Raw genomic sequence first — 16770 nt, forward strand, 5'->3', positions numbered from 1 at the left:
AGTTGTAGGTTCAGTCAGCACCATATAGAGGACAAATAGACATTTCTATGGCATGGCACTCTCGGCAGCTGGGCCTTTGTGTGATGAGTTATGTTATTGACAAACCAGCAGAAAATTAAATGTTCCCCAAAGAACTTCCAGATGTGTTTTTTACTAATGACTTCATTACAAGGAACATTAAAAAGACAGAATAAATGGAACACTAAAATTCAAATTACAGCAAAACCTCATCTCATAGCTTTGAGGGTTCTTTTAAGGGACTGCAATTACAATAAATTTTAATCATTTATTTGTGATATGATGATGAGGAAATGAATAGTACAGTAGACTGGCTGCTCAAAATGTTATCGAAACTATTCAAACTGTCACCGGGGAACAAACCAGACCTGCATTTTTTCAAAGGCTTAATATACCACAGCTCACAGTACACAGCAACAGAATTTGTGTTTCTTTTTGTTATTTTGTAAATTACAAAATTTGCAGCATTGATCATTTTTAATTGCTCTTTAAATAATTTTCTGAGAAAAAAGGTTAAAATAAATTAATGTCATACAAGTTGACATTTAAAGATATGAAAGTGGATTTGGTGGTACAGCAAGCTGTTTATAATGATACACTATACCACAGAATTGTAGCATAGGGATTTACTCTCTTTCCTCCGAATGGTAACCTCCTGATTTTGGATTGTACTACCGTAATGACATTGATTTTGTGCAGGCTGCTTGTTCTTTACAGATAGGAGAAAATAACAAGGCATGTTATCCTCAATCACTCCTACTGCAGGGTCAGAGAACAAAACTTGGGTGAACCGCAAACCAATTTACTTACTATTATATTTTATGAATTTAAGTGAATATATAGAACAGTGAACAAAAGTCAACTTACTTACATAGTTTTACAATGCTCCAACCATGAATGCCAAGGCTGGAATGAAGGTTGCAATTGACTATGAAAACCTGTCTGTTCATTGCCCTTGTAGTTTTCTAATTAACACGGAAATGAAGTACAGAGAAGAGAGGCAATTGTTGATTACTTGGAGAAGATAAGAGTTTTGTAAAAGATGTCTCCTTTAGCACTCATTTCAACTCAATGCTGTATAACCAGCAGCAACTCAATTACTACTGACATCATGAGGGTTACCACTGATCAGAAACGTAACTGCAACAGTTACCCCATCCCCCTCCCTGATGAAGGGTCTAGGCCCGAAACGTAGCTTTTGTGCTCCTGAGATGCTGCTGGGCCTGCTGTGTTCATCCAGCCTCACATTTTATTATCTTGGATTCTCCAGCATCTGCAGTTCCCATTATCACAGTCACGTAATGCTATTGTTTCCAAGATTTTAGAGTAGGGTTTTTCATTTTCAGTCAATGTTGTTTTAACGGAGTTTCATGGTGGATATCCTGTCTTGATTCACAGGGACTTTCTCAAGTTATTTTACACTCCTCACCGCATTAATTCTGCAGCTGGCCTCTTTGGTAACCTATTTGTGCAATCTTATGGAAAGAGAGGTGGAATTCCTGTCACGGCTGGCACTTTCTGATGTACAAACTACTGGCACCACATTTAAAGCCCAGCTGCACACTCCTCCAAATGCTGCAAGCCAGGAATTACCTTGCACATTATCCTCTTAGGAAACTGAAATTTCCAGCTAGGAACCTGCAGGTCCTGGTGGATGGGGTGGTTGAACGGAGGACCATTATCTACCCAGCTTTGTGCCAATTGTTCCTAATCATTATGGAAGCTAGATCAATGTGAGCAGGTCCTCAGCAGCACTATGGCTCTGAGCTAATATGATTCATCAAGTTCACTTTCTTTATGCCCACAACAAATGCAGCAACAACTGAGAAAAGTGTCAGGAAACAAAAATGGAAGCATTAACCCTGATAATGGAATTGAAGGAGATATGTTGCACTCTTCAGGATTTGAGGATATAAATTAAGTTAGGACTCTTGCACATTATGAAGAAAACTTTGATTGTCAAAAGTTCCTGCTTTTAAATTCAGTTCCCATTTGGTACCAAGTCCTTTGGTACAGCTCAAAGATGAGTGAGGAGTTCATTGTTGAAATTTCTCTCTGAGTAGATACAAATGAGAAACAGACGGACCAGCAGAACATGTTATTGCTGTTTGTGTTATAGCAGCATTGCGCAACACCTGTGGTGTTTGAAACACTTAGGCACAGCAAAAGTTATTTGCTTTGCAAAGTACCTGCAGAGAGTTCAATAACAGATAAAGCATTTTATAAATGCAAAATTTTGAAAAGTCCCTCATCATTTACAAAGAACTTCTATTCTTCACAGGTCCATTGCCACCAGACTGCACTTTTAAAACAAGAAGCAAACAAAAGGAAAGCAGATAAAGATGTTTAGGAAATTTCATCCCTGACAGCAAGCACAGAATTAATAATTGTCCTGGCGCATACTGCATTACCCCCACATGTAGGGTGGAGTATCAAAGTTAAGCTCACTCTTTTAATATTTATTTTTGCTGTAAGGCTTTACACTTCAACTATTAGAAGTGTTTCTGTTGCCAAGTCATTTTGTCGTTCATTTTTGGTGTACTGCCAGGACCTAGCTGACAGAAGATTTATCCAAGAATTAAACAAGCTTTTATTTCTATGCTCTTCTGACCCCACAAACTGTGTATATTTTCAGGAACTGAAATTTGTTCTCACTAGATAAAGAAAAGTCACACCATGATCTTACAGTCTGACAACTTATTAAGAAGAGATTTCTTTCAACATTGGTAAAGCCATAATCAGGCATAGAGACAGAAAAGCTGCAAATGCTGGAATCCAAGGTAGACAAACAGGAGGCTGGAAGAACTCAGCAGGCCAGGCAGCATCTGGAGGAAAACAGCAGTCAATGTTTCGGGTATTACCCTTCTTGAGGACTCCTGAAGGACACTTTAGGAAATCTTCAGGAGTCCTAAAGAGGGGCAATATCTGAAACGTTGCCTGTTCCTTTCCTCCAGAAGCTGCCTGGCTTGCTGCGTTCTTCCAGCCTCCTGTTTGTCAACATAATCAGGTGTAATGGATTAAATAGATGTATACATTATGTGCTAATGTTACTTAATACCAGCTTTCTCTCCAATTAATTGGCATTCATTGCTTATTTAGCATATATACACATGACTGCAAACCAATGTTTCTTTTCTAAGAGATAATGGGAACTGCAGATGCTGGAGAATCCAAGATAACAAAGTGTAGAATATAGAATATAGAACATTACAGCAAAGTACAGGCCCTTCGGCCCTCGATGTTGTGCCGACCTGTCATACTGATCTCAAGCCCATCTAACCTACACTATTCCATGTACGTCCATATGCTTATCCAATGACGACTTAAATGTACCTAAAGTTGGCAAATCTACTACCGTTGCAGGCAAAGCGTTCCATTCCCTTACTACTCTCTGAGTAAAGAAACTACCTCTGACATCTGTCCTATATCTTTCACCCCTCAATTTAAAGCTACGCCCTCTCGTGCTCGCCGTCTCCATCCTAGGAAAAAGGCTGTCCCTATCCACCCTATCTAACCCTCTGGTTATTTTATATGTTTCAATTAAGTCACCTCTCAACCACATCCTCTCTAATGAAAACAGCCTCAAGTCCCTCAGCCTTTCCTCGTAAGACCTTCTCTCCATACCAGGCAACATCTTAGTAAATCTCCTCTGCACCCTTTCCAAAGCTTCCACATCCTTCTTATAATGCGGTGACCAGAACTGTACACAATACTCCAAGTGCGGCCGCACCAGAGTTTTGTACAGCTTCACCATAACCTCTTGGTTCCGGAACTCGATCCCTCTATTAATAAAACCTAAAACACTGTACGCCTTCTTAACAGCCCTGTCAACCTGGGTGGCAACATTCAAGGATCTGTGTACATGGACACCGAGACCTCTCTGCTCATCTACACTACTAAGAATCTTATCATTAGCCCTGTACTTTGCATTCTGGTTACTCCTACCAAAGTGCATGCTGGATGAACACAGCAAGCCCAGCAGCATCTCAGGAGCACAAAAGCTGATGTTTCAGGCCTAGACCCTTCATCAGAGAGGGGGATGGGGAGAGGGTTTTGACCTGTCCGTCCTCCCCGGACTGACCTATCCCCTCCCTATCTACCGACCTATACTCTCCTCTCCACCTATCTTCTCCTCTCTCCGTCTTTGGTCTGCCTCCCCCTCTCTCCCTATTTATTTCAGAACCCTCTCCCCATTCCCCTCTCTGATGAAGGGTCTAGGCCCGAAACGTCAGCTTTTGTGCTCCTGAGATGCTGCTTGGCCTGCTGTGTTCAACCGGCTTCACACTTTGTTTTCTTTTCTAAGCTGTTTCTTGTTGCATTTTAACAGTAAAGTACAATGTAATCTGGTTTTAGATTTTCAACATTTCCCTTTGACACTTTACGTGTCATCTGAGAAGGTTGCTGTTCAAACAACTACTGCAGAGCCTTCTGCAAAGTAGGCAAATAGTGGACTTGTGCTTTTTTCAAAAACAAAAGAGCTGCGGATGCTGTAAATCAGGACAAAAACAAAAGTTGCTGGAAAAGCTCAGCAGGTCCGACAGCATCTGTGAAGAAAAATCAGAGTTAACATTTTGGGTTCGATGACCATGCTGTATTGTTCTTGTACTTTTTTCAGTCTACTGTATCGTATTCACTGTTCACTATGATGGTCTCCTTTGTATTGGCAAACCAGAGTCTGGGCAGCTCCTCTACAGAACACCGCTGCTTTGTGCATAGGAATGATGCTCACCTTGCCATTTCAATAAACCATCTTGCTCTTGAGCTAACATTTCCATCCTTGGCCTGCTACAGTGTTCCAACATGACTCAGTGCAGGGAATAACAGCTCAAGTTCCACTTAGGCACTTTAAAGCCTCAATATTGAGTTCCATAACTTCAGGGTATGAACTCAGTCCTCCATTTTTCTGACATTCCCCACGCTCCCTGCCCATGTCTTGTTTTTGTCTTATTGGCTTTGCTCTCAGCAGAGCTGACTCAGTTTTCCTTTCACAGTGGAAGCTTACACTTATTTTACATATCTATCTCTCCTCTACTACCATTATAACTGCACTTGTCTTTTGCTCTGGCTAAACTCATCAGCTGTCCATTTGCCTCTCCTGTCGGTAGCATAAAAAAACTATAAATTTCCAGCTCCTTTCACTCCCAAAGATGTTAACTCTATTTCTCCATCTACAGATGCTGCCACACCTGCAAGTTTCCCCAGCACTTCCTGTTTTCATTGTAGACTAACAGTGGAGGTTGATAGCTACAGAGCCAGACAGCAGCAGGGTAAGGCTGCCTTATAAAATTAAAAGTATTTGTGTTACTCCCCACACAAATGTGGCACCATATGTAATCTGGCAGACTTTCCCCAATCAGCCTCTAGTACATCAGTTCTCTCACTCAATAGATTTGGTCTTTGAGTCACCAGCAGTGAGAGCCCCACTCCCTCTGTGTTCCCTAAAGACAGTCATCATCCAAACAGCACAACCCTGCAGAGATAGTAGGAATTGCCAATGCTGGAGTCTGAGATAGTAAGGTGTAGAGCTGAATGATCACAGCAGGCCAGGCAGCATTTCTAGAGAAGAATCCAGACCCGAAACATCAGCTTTCCTGCTCTTCTGACGCTGCCTGGCCTGCTGTGTCCATCCAGCTCTGCACTCCTGCAGAGCCTACTTAGCTACCCTTATAACAATCTTGGTGGTAATGATTCATCAGAGACCCCCTCAGATGACTCTACTAATAAATCTCATTGTACTTTATGATCAGCTCAAGCAAAACTGAAGCTTTGCATTAGAATTGTACAATTCATAATTCCAGCCTTAAACCTGTTTTTAGCTTTCTGTCTCTTTAAATTGTATTACACACGCTCCTTTGTTCTTTACCTGCTGCAGTTTCTTTGCCTCTGGCCACACGGCATTTACATTTTCATGCCTTTCCTATTGTTACTACTTTCAGACCAAGAGGCATAGTGTCATAGGGACCGGAGATAATGGGAACTGCAGATGCTGGAGAATTCCAAGATAATAAAATGTGGGGCTGGATGAACACAGCAGGCCAAGCAGCATCTCAGGAGCACAAAAGCTGACGTTTCGGGCCTAGACCCTTCATCAGAGAGGGGGATGGGGAGAGGGAACTGGAATAAATAGGGAGAGAGGGGGAGGCGGACCGAAGATGGAGAGTAAAGAAGATAGGTGGAGAGAGTATAGGTGGGGAGGTAGGGAGGGGATAGGTCAGTCCAGGGAAGACGGACAGGTCAAGGAGGTGGGATGAGGTCATAGGGACCAATATTTCTTATTCGCCTCAAAAGATACAATTGACCCCTTTACAAGTATTCTAACACTTTCGAGTACTTTTCAAACTTTCTTAAAACAGTTAAAGAGTCCACAGACTTCATAAAGAAATTAAAAATGTTTCTTCTGGGTCAAAGGTTCTCACAAAATAAAGCAAGGATAGCCCATCAAAAAAGATTCTTCAGGCATAGACTCGTGGCAACTGAATCCTTTACTGTGATATTTGTATTTCGAGTTCTCAAATTACACATTCTTGCAACTTCAATTACACCTGCTTTGCTTTTGGATATGAGTTGAGAAACAGATCAAATACAATTGACTTACAATCCTTATAGGCTTCAGATTGAAATGTTTAAACATCTGTCTGCACTAAACTGGAACCAACATTTTAGAAACACTTTCATCCAGTGTCTGTCTGCTGACCGTATTGATATTCCTTTAAATAAATCTTCTTGGAAATTCCTTACACTATTTTTGTTTCCATTTAGTAATGAAACAAGTGTTTATTATCTGAATTAATTTAGATCATAAACTACAATGGCATATGTTCAAGTGCGACATATTTTGAATCGCACATGCAAATAAGCATGTGGAAGAAAAATCATCCAGTATTCAGTCTACATGCTGTACTTTTGCTGCCTGAGGGTTGTTATCATAGCCCATTGCTAGAATTTGGAATTAACCTGTGCTGCTGGTGATACTCTGCACCATTGTTTAGCCAAGAAGACAACTGAGCTAATGAACTCCTCAGCCCTCCAGAATTACTAACTTTTGCCACTGATGAGTATTGAGAAATTTAAATTAACAACGTACTGTGAAAATAACTGCTTCATTGATGACAGGAGGGTGTCACTCCCTCCCCATCCTAAAGTGGAATTATTTTTTGATGGTGTCATTTTGAACTTTCTGCAACAGTGCTCGATATAAAGAGAACATTATATTAACCAGGCTTGCAACTTAGCATTTGCACAAAATGTACAAAATTTAGCTACAATATTGAAAAATATTTATCACTATATAAATGTAAGTTGTTGCATTCCTTTTGGTTTCTACAAATAATGTGAACTGCCTACAACCTTTTAAGTGTAACATCTGCATGTACCAACAAACGCCTAAGCAGTCTATGAAAGGTCCATGAATCATTAACTGAGCACCCCCTACCTTCTGTTCACTCAGTCGTAATAATATTATTTGAGGTTGAAATGATTTGCAAGGAATTTGAATGACAAGTTTCACCTGCCAAAATATGCTCAAATAAAGAATGAATTTGTTTCTATCCTGAAGATTATCTTGAAAGGGGTTGAATTTTTGGCAATATTCAAGTCCAGCTGATATTTGAGTGACACATTACTTTTGGGGATACACAGATATAAAATTGCACAAAATATATGAATCCATCTGCAACACTAGGTCAATATTGATAACTTAGGCCTGTGGTAATTGCAAAGTAGATGTAACTTGCACAGAAAGGCCTCTCTGGAGACAAAGGAACAACATATGTTGGCAAGCACACATATTGATGTTAGTAAACTCTGAAGACAGCTTCTTGTGTTTTGTTGGAATACAAAATATGCCAGCCGTGGTGTATGGAAACTAAATAAATAAAACAATGCATGTATTAATGTTACAAAGTTACAGCACATTTCATCACGAAGCAAACAGTCTGCACAAGCTAATAAGACATTATTATAGCTTCACTGTATTGCTGCAATCGACTCAGTTAAGTATTTCAATAATTGGAGTAGAGGGCAGACGCGTTTTCTTAAAAGGATTTTCTCCACTTGTAATTCCAAGTAAGAATCTTAACTCATAGTGAACCTGACCACTTGACAATCCTATCCCCACTATGTAGCAAGGACATTAATCCATTTAAACAATGCTAACATTAGTGAATGGAACAATGCTGTTTTTAACATTCATCTGCTAAATCTGTCAACAGCATTTCTGGGCTACAATAAGATAACATACCTTAGACCATGGAGTGGTAGTAAAATATGACATATGACAAAATGTATGTTTAAGCCTATGCTCAGTGTAAAAGTCAACTCTCTCCAAATTTTCAACTAATAAATGCATGTTTAGGGCTATATTTGTTTTAGGAATTGGCCTCAATTTTTCAGTTCAGAAATACACAGTCAAGGTCACCTTACAACTGATGTATGGAACCAAATGGATGGCACAGGCCACGTTATGGAGAAGATGCACAGGAAATTTAAGACACGCCCACAATGAGCAGGCCATGCTAGACAATGGGTGGATAGAAATTACATCTCTTGCAAAAAGACTGAAGTACGTAACTGGTTTCATGGCCAGAGTTGCAATATTTACAAGCTTGTTAAATAACTTCACTGCAACAAATAAGTTCATCATTGGTAAAAAACTGGACCAAGAATGGAAGAAGGAATTTGTCTTGAAGAAGATACCCAATCCCCAACTGCCTTCAGAATAATCACTAGCTGCAGGCCTGATCTTAAGAAGTATGTTTCAGCATAAGGACTCATAAATCATCAAAATGGTTCCATAGGGTAGAATCTTAGACTTAGAGTGATGTGAGCCATGGCGAGATTTGTGACACAATTGTGTGAGAAGTCTGGTGAGGCTTATTTTGATGTTTATAGCAAATCATTGCAACCTGATGCATTTACTGAGCAGTGAGGTGCGTTTCTTCCCAGACAGTGACAGGCTGACAATTTAGAAGGATTATAGCTTTAGATTATAGATTTAGAAGGATTTAGAAGGATTAAATTCAGCCAGCCACTTGCTCCAAAGAATCTTCCTGTTGGTCACCAGGTTCCACCCCTCAGGGCAAACTCCATGGCATGAGCCATAAGTACTCCACTGATATTGGCATCTGACATGTGCCAGCTTCTAAGAACCTCCATCGTACATGTCCTATCCACTTAAAGCATGTTTGTGCACTTTAATGCTGCATCTCAGGTTGCACTGGCAACTTTTATTGTAATGGTGCTGCCAGGGAAATGTGCACTCGGGGCATTCATCCAGCTCCTGAAGTAGACCAGAGATAATGGGAACTGCAGATGCTGGAGATTCCAAGATAATAAAATGTGAGGCTGGATGAACACAGCAGGCCAAGCAGCATCTCAGGAGCACAAAAGCTGACGTTTCGGGCCTAGACCCTTCATCAGAGCTGAAGTAGACCACGCTGCATCTCCAGCATGTTCATTTGCTATCATGGTGCTCACTCACTCTGACCATAACTGGATGCTCCCTGGGTTAGGGTTAGGGTTAGGTTATTTCACTTTGCTTTGCCTTTTTGCACTTTGCCCCTGCAGTCAGAGATGCCAAACTCTTATCGGGGGATTGTAAAGACAGCAGATGCTGGAAGTCAGAGTTGATAAAATGTGGAGCTGGAGAAGCAGAGCAGGTCAGACAGCATCGGAGGAGCAGGAAAGTTGACGATTTGGGTCTGGACCCTTCATCAGAAATTGGGGAAGGGGAAGGGAGCTCAGAAATAAATAGAGGGAGGGGGTAGAGCTGGGGGAAAGGTAGTTGGGATGGTGATAGGTGGATGAAGGTAGGGGGTTGTAAAGATTGGTCAATGGGAAGGGTGGGGCGAATAGGTGAGAAGTAAGATTAACAGTTGTTTCAGGTCAAGGAGGTGGGGATAACAGGGAGGGCTGGCCACGGGATGGGGTTGGGGGTGAGGAGACTTTGAAGCCGGTGTACTCTATGTTGAAGCCATTGGGTTGTAAGCTCCCGAGGTGGAATATAAGGTGTTGTTCCTCCAATTTATGTATAGCCTCATTTTGACAGTGCAAGAGGCCCAGGGTGGATATGTTGCCAAGGGAGTGGGAGGGGGAGTTGAAATGGCTGGCAACCAGAAGGTGGTGTCGATTGGTGCATATAGAGCACAGATGCTCCACGAATCGGTTACTGAGTCTGCTTGGTCTGTCCAATGCAGAGGAGCCTGCATCGGGAGCAACGGATGCAATACACCAAGTTAGAAGATGTACAGGTGAATCTCTGCCAGATTTGGGATGATTGCTTGGGGCCTTGGACAGAAGTAAGAGGGGAGGTGTAGCAGCACTTCCTGCAGTTGTAGGGAAAGGTGTCGGGTGTGGTGGAAAGTTTGATGGGGAGTGTGGAGTCGATGAGGGAGTTGCTGAGTGAGCGGTCCCTATGGAAAGAAGATAGGGGTGGGGGAGGAAATATCTTTTTGGTGCTGGGGTCTTATTGCAAGTGGTGAAAATGGCAGAGAATGATGTGTTGGATTTGGAGATTGGTGGGGTGTTATGTGAGGACCAGGGGAACTCTATCCTTATTGTTATTGCGGGGAGGGGGTTTGAGGGCAGAAGTGTGGGAAATGCAGGAGATATTGTCGAGAGCATTATGAATCACGGGAGAGGGAAAATTATAATCTTTGATGTAGGAAGACATCTGAGATGTCTGGGAATAGAACGCTTTGTCCTGGGAGCAGATACGGTGGAGGTGGAGGAATTGGGAGTATAGGATCACACTTTTGCAGGAGGGTGGGTGAGAGGAGGTGTAATTGAGGTAGCTGTGGAGGTCAGTAGATTTGAAATGGATGCCAGTGCTAAGTCGGTTGCCGGAGATGGAGACGGAGGTGTCAGAGGTAGTCCCCAGGTGAATTTGAGGTTAGGGTGAAAGGTGTTGGTGAAGGGGATGAACTATTCGACTCCCTCATGGGAGTATGAGGCATCATCAATACAGTCATCAATGTAGCCAAGGCAGAGGTGAGGGATAGTGCTGGTGTAGCTGCGGAAGAGGGAATGTTTCACAGATCCTAAAAAGAGGCAGGCATAGCTTGGACAAATGCTGGTACCCATAGCCATCCCTTTGGTTTGTAGGAAGTGGGAGGAATCAAAGGAAAAATTGTTGAGGGTGAGGGCTAGTTTGGCCAAGCAAATGAGAAACGTTGACTTTCCTGCTTCTCCAGAGATGTCTGACCTGCTATACTTCTCCAGCTCCCCATTTTATCAACCCAGCCTCATATTACTTCTGTATCGTCTTGTTGTTTAGCACAGAACCATAAGCAGGAAGCTTGTCATAATTGACAGCATGCTCAGTCAATCATTCGCTCAGGGGATTCTGGCATTGTAAGTCAAGTGCAGCGTCTGTTACCAGCCAAGGGCTTGGATGTGGTCAGAGTCTAGATCCTGTCCTCATAACGGGTGAGCAGCTGAATGTTTGTCAACCCATCACTTGTCTTGACTATTTCTATCTGATTTTCCTCCTAGAATGACAGGGAGAGGTAGACATTATGAGAGATGAAAATGGATAGCTGTTACTTTTGGTGCAAGTGGAGAGGTGTTCTGAGTGACAGAGTAGGCAGCACAGAGTTAGTGCTGTCCAGGGTTGGGGTGGGTGAGAGCGAGTGAGGGAAGATGTTGCTGGCACTAGTGCAGTGCACAGCAAAAGCCATGGTGGATACAACTGCAGAGACAGGGTATAAGGTATCGGAGAGAAGATGGGTGTCCCTTTCACTGGCAGAATGGAGAAGGTCATTGACGGAGACAGCACTAACAGATCATACTGGCATGGTCAAGTCTCATGACCCGCAGGTCCCCTTGTCAGTCATGCCCAGGGTAAATGTCAGGAACTGTGCAGGATGGCTCCAGAATGACAGTGCTTGTCTGGTTGCACAATAGATTTTTAAAGATATTGCCTGATGCCTATCAATTCTCGGATATCCACGCAATGGTGAGTTCATGGAACATTGAGTGGTAAAATGGGTCGACAATTGAATGAAAGGGATGCCAAGTCAGGGAGAGGGGTAGTAGAAAGTTAATGAGGTGGGTTTTGTAAATATGGTTAGAGACCACATTAGGTCTTGTGGTGAAAATCCCTCCAAAATACCCAAAGCAATTCATATTTAAGCAAAATAAAAGTACAATTCAGCCTTATATTATCAGAAATGTGCATAAATTTAAGTGGGCTAGACAAAACTGCAAGTTCAGCAAAGATTTTAAAGTAACTGCAGCCACTTTTGGGACAAAAGTTTGCAGAAGACCAAAATTTCAGACTACCATCGTCAGGCAGAGGCTAAAACATGAGTACCTACTAAGTCGCATTAGCAACATGGATGAAATAAGAATGAATTTTGACAAGCCCAGCAATCAAGTGTTCAGTTCATTTAAAATTAGAAGCAATTCAATGGATGGAGTGGAAGGTGATCCATTGTTAAGGGATAATTATAAAACTGAAAGCACCATATGTGATGCAGAGTGGGATCCTTATGGTCACACCATAGACAAAGTGACTCGTGATAAACTAAATTAAGTCACAGCATCAGATGCTGAGGACTTGATGAATGTGAGAACCTTGAAAATTTGATTGTGGCTCAATAAATACGTGGAGTTGCTTAATTAGATAAAATGTCACATATTTACTTAATTTGAATTACTCCTGGTAAATTTTTATCTGCATTACAAAATGATAACTACCCACATTAACACCCACTCTCCTTTGCAAACTTTCTTCCAACATTTACTCATAGGAAGTGGGTATCCACAAGCTGGGCCAACATTAAAATTAAAACTTTCACCAAGCTTCAATGATTTTGAAATAAATAATTTATTATAATACAAAACCTACTCTTTAAAGACAAGTGAAAAATACTTGTTAACATCTCAATTATAATCTTAGAATTATGTTCCCTTTCCCTAAAACAAACAGCTTTACTTAAAACGCCTATTACATGCTCCTTAACAGTTTATTACGCAAGTAGTCCCGGATTACAGCTTCATCCCCAGATTGACATCTCATTTTTAGCATGTTCCTAGAGTGTTCCCCTGCACTTCACACCAAACCAAATTTAATCCCCTATTTTAACACCAATGATAGAATTAGGGGATAAAAATAATCGTGAGTGGGGATATGCTGGGCCATCGAGTTATAAATTTTGGTTGAATGTAATTCTGCTGTTTCTGATGGTCCACAGCGTCTCATTGATGCCCAGTTTTAAGGTGCTAGATCTGTCCATTTAGCCACACAACACAAAGGAGGATATATTCATATGGAGATGGGACTTGGTCTCAGTATGAGATGATCATTCCTACTAATATGGGCAATAGCCAGATGCATCCACATAGGAAGTCTGGTGAGGACAAGGTCAAGTAAGTTTTTCCCTCTCGTTGGTTCTCTCAGCACCTGCTGCATACCTAGTTCAGCAGCTACCGATTTTATGGCTTGACAAGCTTGGTGTTCAGTGGAGCTGCGCAGTCACTTCATGCAGTCCACAGTCACATATAGACAAAATTGGTTAAGGGATGCAGATTTCCTTCCCTAAAGAACATTAATGAACCAGATAGATTTTTAAGACAATCAATGATGGACTCATGGTCAACATTAGAACAGTTTTCAATTCCAGACTTATTAAATGAACTTAAATTCTATCAGCTACTAGATGCATGACGACTGAATAATCCCAGCTTGTTGAAGAGGACATTTTATTGCAAAGTATAGTTGCTGCAATGCATTTAAAAGCAGACTTTTTTCATCGACATCAGTATTTTCTTTTGATATCTAACACAATTTTTAATTCTTTAACCTTGAATTACTGTCTCTAAATCTCTGATTCCTTTGCAGCTTGTTCTATCTAACCAGTGCTACATGAAAAGTTTTAGTTATATGAATGACAATGACGAAAATAATTAAAAAGTTATGATCAACAACACTTCTTTCTATTGAAGTCTTATTCTTAAAATCTATTATGATTTGTCATCCCTCATGAGCCAATTATTAGACTTTAAAGGATGACATAACATTTGAGAACATAGATTTGCAACCTTAATTCCTTCTTCCTTTAGAGCCTTCTTCCTCTACTTTTACAAATCTTCTTTAACAATTTGTGGCACGTTGCTCTCCTTTCCCAGTCTTTTTTAGGGGGTGGGCAAGGTTAATGGAATTTAGGGGAAAGGATATATTTTAAAAATGAGAAAATGTTTGAAGATCAGCTCAATTCCCCTCACTTAGTTCATCAGTCAAGGCATGATATGGTTATAAGGCATTGAGATCTGGCTGGCTCAAGGCCCTGGTTTGTACTGAGAAAATTGCTCAAGTAGAACTTTAACAGAGTTCAGGTGGCTTTGACATGGCTTAGCTGTAACATGTTGCTCTTGATCTTTATGACAATGTTGTCGAGGAGAATACTGAGATACAGGCTACTAGACTAAGTGGGATTGAGGTTCACAAGGAAGAGGTATTAGAAATCCTTCAGAAGGTGAAGATAGATAAGTCCCCTGGGCCGGATGGGATTTATCCTCGGATCCTCTGGGAAGCCAGGGAGGAGATTGCCGAGCCTTTGGCATTGGTCTCTAACTCGTCATTGTCTACAGGAATAGTGCCAGATGACTGGAGGATAGCAAATGTGGTTCCCCTGTTCAAGAAGGGAGTAGAGACAGCCCTGGTAATTATAGACCAGTGAGCCTTACCTCAGTTGTTGGTAAAGTGTTGGAAAAGGTTATAAGGGATAGGATTTATAATCATCTAGAAAAGAATAAATTGATTAGGGATAGTCAGCACGGTTTTGTGAAGGGAAGGTCGTGCCTCACAAACCTTATTGAGTTCTTTGAGAAGGTGACCAAACAAGTAGATGAGAGTAAACCGGTTGATGTGGTGTATATGGATTTCAGCAAGGCGTTCCATAAGGTTCCCCACAATAGGCTATTGTACAAAATGCAGAGGAATGGAATTGTGGGAGATATAGCGGTTTGGATCAGAAATTGGCTTGCTGGAAGAAGACAGAGGGTGGTAGTTGATGGGAAATGTTCATCCTGGAGACCAGTTACTAGTGGTGTACCGCAAGGGTCGGTGTTGGGTCCACTGCTGTTTGTCATTTTTATAAATGACCTGGATGAGGGCGTAGAAGGATGGGTTAGTAAATTTGCAGACGACACTAAGGTCGGTGGAGTTGTGGATAGTGATGAAGGATGCTGTAGGTTGCAGAGAGACATAGATAAACTGCAGAGCTGGGCTGAGAGGTGGTAAATGGAGTTTAATGCGGACAAGTGTGAGGTGATGCACTTTGGTAGGAGTAACTGGAAGGCAAAGTACAGGGCTAATGGTAAGATTCTTAGTAGTGTAGATGAGCAGAGAGATCTCGGTGTCCATGTACACAGATCCTTGAAAGTTGCCACCCAGGTTGACAGGGCTGTTAAGAAGGCATACAGTGTTTTAGCTTTTACTAATAGAGGGATTGAGTTCCGGAACCAAGAGGTTATGGTGAAGCTGTACAAAACTCTCGTGCAGCCACACATGGAGTATTGCATACAGTTCTGGTCACCGCATTATAAGAAGGATGTGGAAGCTTTGGAAAGGGTGCAGAGGAGATTTACTAGGATGTTACCTGGTATGGAGGGAAGGTCTTACGAGGAAAGGCTGAGGGACTTGAGGCTGTATTCATTAGAGAGAAGAAGGTTGAGAGGTGACTTAATTGAAACATATAAAATAATCAGAGGGTTAGATAGGGTGGATAGGGACAGCCTTTTTCCTAGGATGGTGACGGCGATCATGAGGGGGCATAGCTTTAAATTGTGGGGTGAAAGATATAGGACAGATGTCAGAGGTAGTTTCTTTACTCAGAGAGTAGGAAGGGAATGGAACACTTTGCCTACAACGGTAGTAGATTTGCCAACTTTAAGTACATTTAAGTCGTCATTGGACAAGCATATGGACGTACATGGAATAGTGTAGGTTAGATGGGCTTGAGATCGATATGACAGATCGGCACAACATCGAGGGCTGAAGGGCCTGTACTGTGCTGTAATGTTCTATGTTCTACGTTCTATGTTTTTATCCAAAATCTCCTCCTCCAAACTGTGTATAGAATACATGAGCTAAGAGCAGAACTTGGCTCGGTTATGGTGGCTCATCTAATGGTCCTACAACCCATTAACAAAAAGTTGACATACCAGCAGTTGACCACTGCCATGGGAAAAAAAAACTCAGTGTCATTCATGGTCTTCCGAAGGAGAGCAGGGGATGAAGGAATGCTTGAAGGAATATAATTATTAAAGTAATTGATTGTTCAATATTCTCATTTGCAGTATGTTCAAGCTATCAAAGTTACAGTTCAAAGTTTCTGCAGACACATTTTAATATATGAATAGCTAAGACAGAATTTTTTAATGGCCATTTTTAAGAGGGGATTCCTGGATCTTAAGAAGGATTGAGAGTCAAGTGCTTAACCACTGAAACTACCAGGCTGCCTGCCCTTTAAATGTTGTTGTGTTCTTTTCAATTTCTTGCAGAAGAAAAATCAATATTTCATTACTTCAAAATGTTTCATTGCTATTAGTAGAGTCTGCCAGCTCAATGACGTATCTGCAACACAAGGCACAACATACACCTAACATTTATATAAACTGGATGAAGGAAATATGACTTTTATCTCTAGAGACTGAACTATGTATCAGAACTGTGAGAAAAATATAACATTCACTGTAAGGATGCCGCACATTTACACATTTTAAATAGATCATTTTCTGGAATGAAATATG

At 41.3% G+C, this 16770-nt stretch overlaps 1 protein-coding gene across 1 annotated transcript in view; it reads right to left on the reverse strand.

The window, feature by feature from the left end:
- si:zfos-911d5.4 (uncharacterized) overlaps nucleotides 1–16770 on the reverse strand; it is a 216874-nt gene that overhangs the window by 6396 nt on the left and 193708 nt on the right. The gene's annotated exons all lie outside the window — the stretch shown is intronic.

This window comes from Stegostoma tigrinum, chromosome 20 (genome assembly GCF_030684315.1).
Source record: "Stegostoma tigrinum isolate sSteTig4 chromosome 20, sSteTig4.hap1, whole genome shotgun sequence".
In the NCBI taxonomy this organism is placed as follows: domain Eukaryota; kingdom Metazoa; phylum Chordata; class Chondrichthyes; order Orectolobiformes; family Stegostomatidae; genus Stegostoma; species Stegostoma tigrinum.